The sequence below is a fragment of the Diuraphis noxia genome, unplaced genomic scaffold (genome assembly GCF_037042655.1).
Source record: "Diuraphis noxia isolate RWA-SAM2 unplaced genomic scaffold, SU_Dnox_SAM2 contig0001, whole genome shotgun sequence".
In the NCBI taxonomy this organism is placed as follows: Eukaryota; Metazoa; Arthropoda; class Insecta; order Hemiptera; family Aphididae; genus Diuraphis; species Diuraphis noxia.
Window position 1 is genome coordinate 44,072,396 of NW_028301711.1, and position 8,966 is coordinate 44,081,361.

The following is an 8,966-nucleotide window of genomic DNA, read 5'->3' on the forward strand; positions in this document are numbered from 1 at the left end:
ATCATAATAATATTGTTAGGACTATATGGTTAATATACAATAAAGCTATTGCCACTATTGGTATATTAATATAAATATAATATTGTATACCTGTCTTAATTTTGATAAGTCAAATAGTGTATTACTATGGTACTGTATTATTTGTATTCAAATATTATAATTTACCACTTATATCAACTACTTCAAAATTTTCCCCATCTTACAAAAACATAAAATATCAAATTTACATTCAGCAATTCACGTTTAGTTTGTTTTAATATTAAAGTGAATTGACCTATATTTAAATTTATAGGTTGCAACATTATAAATATTATCTAGAGATTTTTTTTCGTATACTACTTAACATATATTTTCTATGTTTAACGCTATAAGACAAATACATCTAACACGGGCGTGCTCAGTGAGGAAGGTTAGGGGTTATATCCACTCTATTGTCTTTATTTTGCTGACCTACAGAAAAAACTTTCCTATTGGTTATAAAGTGCTGGTTTAGTGTCATTATTTAATGCTTTTTATTAGTTATTAACAAAAAGCTATTATAAAATTTACTATTATTTATAACATCCCCTATTAAAAATGTTGGGGCATGCTACTGGGCGTTGCGCATTGCCACAGTGCTTTTGGCACCAAAGTTGGTTCATTAGTATATTTTGAATACAGAATATAATAAACTTTATTTAATATCATTTTTACTTACAGTCTAAATATTTTGACATAACTTCAAAACTTCTACGAATCACTGTATTACAGTTTACTGTACCTACCTACCTAATACTTATCTAGGTATAATTTGTATTGAATAATTTCAAATTATTTTACTTTTGATATCTGATATTGGCTGACTATTGAGTGAAATATTATGATCAAATTACATTATTTCATATTAAATGACATCTTGTACTGATGTACGCAATAAACATTTTTATAATATTATGAAAATCGATGTTCAAACGATGCAATAATTATCATTAATTATGGTTAGTTCTAATCAAATGAATAGGTATCTTTAATTTAATTTAATATTATAATTTATTATAATATATTTATAATATATATATAATTAACAAAATAGTTATTTTCAATTATGGATTTAATAACATTTATTTATATTTATTTATTTATTTATTTAGTAGGTACTTTTGGTCGTTAGTCATATATTAATATATACTCTTCGGAAATATAAGTTTTATCTACCTTTGTATTTATATTGAATACAATGATAAGCGGTTACTATATATAACTTGATCTTCCCATGTTGTCTACATAGCCGTGGTATAGGCGTTCTGTGGTATAGGCGTATAGCCGGTATAGGTACCCATTTCGTTTAATAGATGAATAATTTTTAAATATTTTATAATCTGTACATATTTTACATGAGAATTTTCAACATTGTGTCACACATTATCTAGGTATGTTACTATATTTAGTATTTTGATTGGGCATTTAATTAGCTTAACAAGTTCTTATAGGAAACAGATATATAACTGACACATTAGTACTTAATAATTAACAACAACGATATATGGTAATTTTATGTGTGGGTTTAATGAGTGCATTAATTTCGTATACGTTATACTGCGGTTGAATATTATATAGAAAATAGTTATAATTTATTTAATAATCGTATATAATAAAATAAAATAATATTTATTATCTTAAAATTAAATTAAATCATTAAAATATGGCAGTATTAACTATTTTTTATTAGTCTATATATTATAAGAATACTCAACATTATGCATTCGAAATATTTCGTGCTAGCTTTATCGATGAAAACTGAACACTATAATAGTATGTATATTGTGATTTAATTTTTAATTTAATGAAATAAACAATGAACCATAATATGTCCATGTCATTATTTATATTATTATATCTATCTATCAGTAATTTCTTTTATAACAATATCATATTATATTCCATAAATGACTAAATAAATTAGTCATTATAACTATTCGTATAAAAATAAAAATGAATACGACAGTGACTCGCCATAGTGTACGAGAATTGTCGATTAGTACAAAATTACTAATCGTTTTCTGAATCCGCTTAATATCTAAATATCTAATAGGTATAGATATAACAGTCTAATGTTTTTGAATAATGACATTTGACATAGAATAAATTACATTAATTAAACATGTAACAAGTAAAAACTTTAAAGAATAGGTGGAACGATGCAGAATTGTATTTTTATATTAGTTATATAAATATTCATTTCGAATAATTGATATTTAATATAAATATTTTTTAATATTTAAGTTAAAATATTAGTAAAATATTTTTATATCAAAAAAAAAATAAGACACCTGACCATTTGAATTGAGTACTTTAGAAAAATGATAAATTACTAACTGTCCATCATATACGATCTGATATTTGTATATACAATCATTAGGTTATTCTGAATACGGATCAATTTGTTGTATGTGTCAACTATAGTTTATTGCACATACACACACAAAAATTAAATTAAATTATAAAAATAAAGACGATACCAATTTCCTAATAATAAGCCCATGAAGCAAATGAGCTGAGGCAACACTTTGTAAAAACATATGTAAAAACGTAAGCTCCACGGTAGTGGGGTAGTGCCTGCTGCAAGTCTGGTACGAGACTTATATTTGTGGTTTTTCGTTAAAAAATCGTTTTCTGTGTTTAGTTTTAAAAATAATAAAAAGAAATTCTAATAGTTTAAAAGTATTAATTGTAATTATTATTGAGTGTACTATCACTACTATCCGAAAAAAGAATTATACGACAAATTAAATTGGCTAACAAAATTTGGATACTTGAAATTTTACCCTTAAAATTTATTATTGGATTATCTTTTCAACTAAGTATCGAGAACGCCGGAAGGGGAGAGGCAGAGGCCATTGTCCCTACTGGGAATATTTTAAAACTATTGTTAATTTAATGCTACGCATATTAAAGACATTGTTAAAAAGCAAAAACAAAAAATTATTGAAGACGTTTTACAATCATTTTGTATGCGACCTAAAGACGCATACAAATTTTATTTGATAATCAATATAAATATAATTAATTTGTAACATCTACACTAACATGTATTCAAAAAATATTTATATTGTATTGTAAACCTACACATATAAGAGACTTATGTGTATGACTTAATGTTGTTTTTTTTAGAATTTTGATCTTGCCCCGGGTGGGATTTTATCCTGCGGGCGTGCTTGCTAAGTAGTTGTTTCCTAAGAAAATTGTAAAAAAAATACACGAGTTACTAAAATGCTTTAAAAATTAATAATAACTTTAACACATACGAGTATATAGGTATTATCGTAATTGACGTAAACTTTATAATAAGCAATAACTTGAGGAAAATATTCGAAATTTAATTTCTACATTATATTTCTAAATTTGTGATATATTATGTATTTTAATGTAACATACATCAGGTAAACCAGAAAATAACTAAAGTGTCGTGTACATTATTAGATACTACTTCTATAATATAATAAACGAAAAGAGCAACACAATCAATAAAGAAAAAAAAGGTGAATTAAATTAGGTATAAAAATACAAAATTGTATTAAGGAGACGCCACACCCGTATGTGTTGACTCCGTTTTACATGTGTGTTTTTTTTTGAGTACCTACTTAGTAATTAGTTGAAAAAAATGCTTACATATTATTCAACTTTGGGAGAAGTTACTGATACGAAGTTGGAATTAGAAACGTAAAAATTAAAAACACCCAGTAGTCAATACAAAAACTTTTAGAAAATCAAAAAAAGTAGCATGCTAATAGATATTTTCCATTTTCAAGGCAAATTAGGGAATCATAGGATCATATCTACTCGTATTATCTATTTTTCAACCAGAAAATGTATAATAGTAGTTAAAGTTTGTAGCACTTTTTCTGTTCTAAAAGATGATGAATTACATAACAAAAACGGTCAAGTAAATTAAACAAACGATGTCAATAGCAGTCGTTTGACAGAATAATAATAATAATAATAATAATAATAATAATAACAATAATAATAATAATAATACACACAATATCGTGTCTGCCGTCAGTAAACGTTCGACGGTGGCCTGCCACCACATATTCCCCTGGTACAAAATCTGACGGCCAAATGTATTTCCATTGTTCGTTTTCATGCCACATTTTTTCGGATCGTTTCTGGTGCGATAACGACGGCAACCGACACTGACCGACTGTTTTGTAAAATAGTATGTTGTATAATGGGTATTACATTGTAGATAGTATACACTTTTAAAATACGAGTATAATCACCTAGTCAAGTACTCAATTAAATTACGAACGACAAGTAGAGAAAAAAATAGGAATGTACGAAACACGTTCGAAACCCGTATGGACGATTAAATAAAATATATTGATTTGTTGATGTGCCTATATTCTCGCGATGAACGTTAATTAAATTATTGTTTCACGGTTTTAGAAGAAATTAGTGAACTTTCGACGCTCTTACCAGTAATCCGGGCAATCCGGCAGGCATGCTGAAAATGTTTTTGTCAAAATAATCTAACTATAATTTTGTTTAAAACATAAAATGTAGATTGAACTCCCCTGGCACATGGCATGCATTTCCACATCACTATTTTATGTTATAATTAACATTCTATAAAACTACATATTCTATCTAATTCTAATATAAATGTTTTACAAGACATACAACCTTTCTCACTTCGATCATACAGTTGATAATTATTCACTTAACGCATATGGGTGCCTACACTTACTGTTGTAGAGTCAACAACACATTTTGTTACTGCATACATATATCTCACATCCAGTTATTATATATATATATGTCACATCCTCGCGTTATTGTATACATTTTGAGAAATGGACAACGTTTGCATCCATCTCGCGAATGGAACCGCGATTTCTCCACTTCACGTAATTACACAATATGGATAATATTCCGTGAAATGAATACCTAAATCATCATCAACGGAACTTGTTCGCGATATGGATGCGACATATATATAAAAATAAGCGGGTAAGTGGGTACCGCTCTGCTGTACATTAGGGGGTGGGGTGGACCTCTGACTAGGGTAGGTTAAATTTGAATGCAATGATAGATATCATTGAATACGAAAAACGATTCTGAACGTAGATGGTTTATCTGTCTAGGCCCTAGGGTATATTATAGATTATTAAAAAATTTCAAATCTTAGATTTAAAAAGAAAATATTTTATGAATTTCTAGCTTAAAATAATTTGCGAATTTTCGTAATTTTTACGTATGTTGTCAAAATTTAAATTTAAATGCTTGTAAAAAAAAATGTGACTATGCATTTCTTTTATTTTTCAACTGCTATTGTAAAAATATATTAGGAGCTTTGTATTAAATTTTCAAATCTTCGATATAAAAGGAAAATTTTTTATGAATTTCTAGAATAAAATAATTTACGAATTTTCGAGATTTTTACGTATGTTGTCAAAATTAAAATTCGAATGCATGTAAAAAAAAAGGCGGGTAAGTCGTGGATGTCACTCTGCTGTACAGTAGGTTACAAGTGGGTTGCTGTAATGGATGGAATTAAATTTGAATCCAATGATATTATATCATTGTATACGAAAAACGATTCTGATCGAAGACGGTTTATCTGTCTAGGATATATTATAGATTATTAAAAATTTTGAAATCTTAGATTTAAAAAGAAAATTTTTTATGAATTTCAAGTTTGAAATAATTTGCGAATTTTCGTGATTTTCGTGATTTTTACATATGTTGTCAAAATTCAAACTTTGAATGCTTGTAAATAAAAATTGTGACAACGCATTTCTTTTATTTTTCAATTGCTATTATAAAAATATGATAGGAGCTATGTATTAAATTTTCAAATCTTAGATATAAAAGGAAAATTTTTTATGAATTTCTAGCATAAAATAATTTATGAATTTTCTTGATTTCTACGTATGTTGTCAAAATTCAAAATTTGAATCTTTGTAAAAAAAAATTGTGACCATGTATTTATTTTATTTTTCAACTGCTATTGTTAAAATGTGTTAGGAGCCTTGTATTAAATTTTCAAATCTTAGAATTAAAAAGAAAAACTTTTATGAATTTCTATCTAAGATAATTTGAACATTGCCGTAATTTTTACGTATTTAGTCAAAATTTGAACTTTAAATGCTTATAAAAAAAAAATCGTGCCTACGAATTTTTAATATTTTTTAATTGCTATTGTAACAATGTGTTAGAAGCCTTGTATTAAATTTTCAAACTTTTCTACCGAACAAATAAATTTTTATCGATATTTATAGAGAAAAAAACTAAAAAAGTTGAAAAATTAAAATGTCAGTAAACAGCTCAAAACAGATCTAAATATTTTGAAAATTTTATCAAATATATAAAACGCCTATATAAACATTCAGTCAAAATTTCAAGTATCTGCGGTAATTTGTTTTAGAGTTACACCAAAATAAGGAAATCGCTAAAAGTGAAAATCCAATGTTGTAAAAATTTAAATTTCAAATGCTCATAAAAATTTAATTTGAATTTCCGGTGGAATTTTTATTTGTGATAAAGATTGAAAAACTTGTAAGGAATCTTGTATTAAATTTTCAAATCTTAGATTTAAAAAGAAAATGTTTTATGAATTTCTAGCTTAAAATAATTTGTGAATTTTCGTGATTTTTACGTATTTTGTCAAAATTCAAACTTTGAATGCTTATAGATAAAAATTGTGACTATGAATTTTTTTTTATTTTTCAACTGCTATTGTAACAATATGTTGAGAGGCTTTTTATTAAATTTTCAAGCTTTTCTGCCTAACTAATAAATTTTTATCGATATTAATTTAAAAAAAACTAATAATGATCGAAAATTTCAAATGCCTATATGAATAGTTCAACTTAAGTCGAAATTTTTTGAAAATTGCATGGTGGATAGAATAAACTTATATAAACATTCGGTGAAAATTGCATGTATCTATGGTCATTCGTTTTAAAGTTACATCAAAAACCAAAATCTATTTTGTCGAAAAATGAGTGTGCGTAAAATTTCCGTTTTTTCCTTAATTTTTAGTTTGTTTTTCTCGATTATTTAGAAAAGTATTAAGAATTTTTTACTTTTGACCCCCAAAATACCAGCTAGATTCACTTTCTGATCGAACGAGGTGCTGGAGTCAAAAATCGAAGCATTTTTACTGCCCCAAAACGTGATGACAGACACAAAAAAAAAAAAAAATAAAAACACATCATGGTAAAATCAATACATTCATCGCTCCGCTCAGAATCTAAAAAATTGTAACTATGTATTTCTTTTATTTTGCAACTAACTGCTATTGTAAAAATATGATAGTAACCTTGTATTAAGTTTTTCTTAGAATTAAAAAGAAAAACTTTTATAAATTTCTATCTAAGATAATTTGAACATTGCCGTAATTTTGACGTATTTAGTCAAAATTTGAAGTTTAAATGCTTGTAAATAAAAAATGCGACTATGCATTTCTTTTATTTTTCAACTGATATTGTAAAAATATGTTTGGAACCTTGTATTAAATTTTCAAATCTTAGATATAAAAGGAAAATACTTGATGAATTTCTAGTTTAAAATTATTTGCGAATTTTCGTGATTTTTATGTATTTTGTTAAAATTCAGACTTTGAATGCTTTTAAAAAAAAATGTATTCATGTATATTTCTTTTATTTTTCAACTGCTATTGTAAAAATATGTTAGGAGCCTTGTATTAAATTTTCAAATCTTAGATCTAAAAAGAAAAATTTTTATGAATTTCTATCTAAGATAATTTGAACATTGCCGTAATTTTTACGTATTAAGTCAATATTTGAACTTCAAATGCTAATAAAAAAAAAATTGTGCCTATGTATTTTTATATTTTTTTAATTACTATAAGAATAACTTATGAGGAACTTTGTATTAAATTTTCAAGTATTTTGATAGGGCCATAAAAATTTTATCGACACTTAAAAAAAAAATTTTCAGAAAAGTTGAAAATTTCAGTTGTCTATAAATACCTCAAAAAAAGTCAAAATTTTTTTAAAATTAAATCATGTAAAGAAAATGCCAATCTAAATAACTGGTAAAATTTTCAAGTATCTAGTATTTTCATCTTCAAAATTACTTGCAAATATTCGCGTTTTCGACAGATTTCGTAAAAATTTGAACTATAAACGCTTATAAAAAAAAATTGTGACTAAGGATTTTTAATTTTTTTTAGCTACAATTAGAAAAACTCATAAGGAACCTTGTATTAAATTTCATGTTTTTTTGGTTGTCCATCATTTTTTTACCGACACTTCAAAAAAAAATTCTCAAAAAAATCGAAAATTTCAGTGGTCTATAAATAACTCAAAAAAAGTCGAAAATTTTTGAAAATTAAACTGTATATAGATATCAATTGCATTAACATTTTGTGAAAATTTCAAGTATTTACAGTGATTAGTTTTTGAATTACAACCATATAAAAAATCGATTTGGTCGAAAACTGATTTTGCGTAAAAATTCCCGTTTTTCTGTCATTTTTTTTTTGTTTTTCTCGATTTTTTTGAAAACTGTTGGAAGATGTTTACTTTTGACCTCTATAATGCACCAAGGATATTCACTTTTACATCGGAAATCACCCCCAAAGTTTTAAATTGAAGCATTATTTCGACTAGTTATGCCGTACACAGACACAAAAACAAACATAAAAAAAAAAAAAAAACACACACATCATTGTAAAATCAATACATTCATCACTTCGTTCAGAATCTAAAATGTAGTCCAGTGGTCTCTTTGTCAACAGTAACGTATCATATTAAACATGGAACTGTTTTTTGTGAATACGTGATCATAAAATTCAAAGGCAACAATTTAAGTAAGTGCTTACAAACCTATACGAGACCTATGTTGAGAAATTATATTTTCTGTGATATATTCTTTATTTTGTTCGAAATTATAATATAGTGTTTAAGAAATTTGAAAAAAACTTACAGAAGGCATATTCAAACATAAAGCGCGGT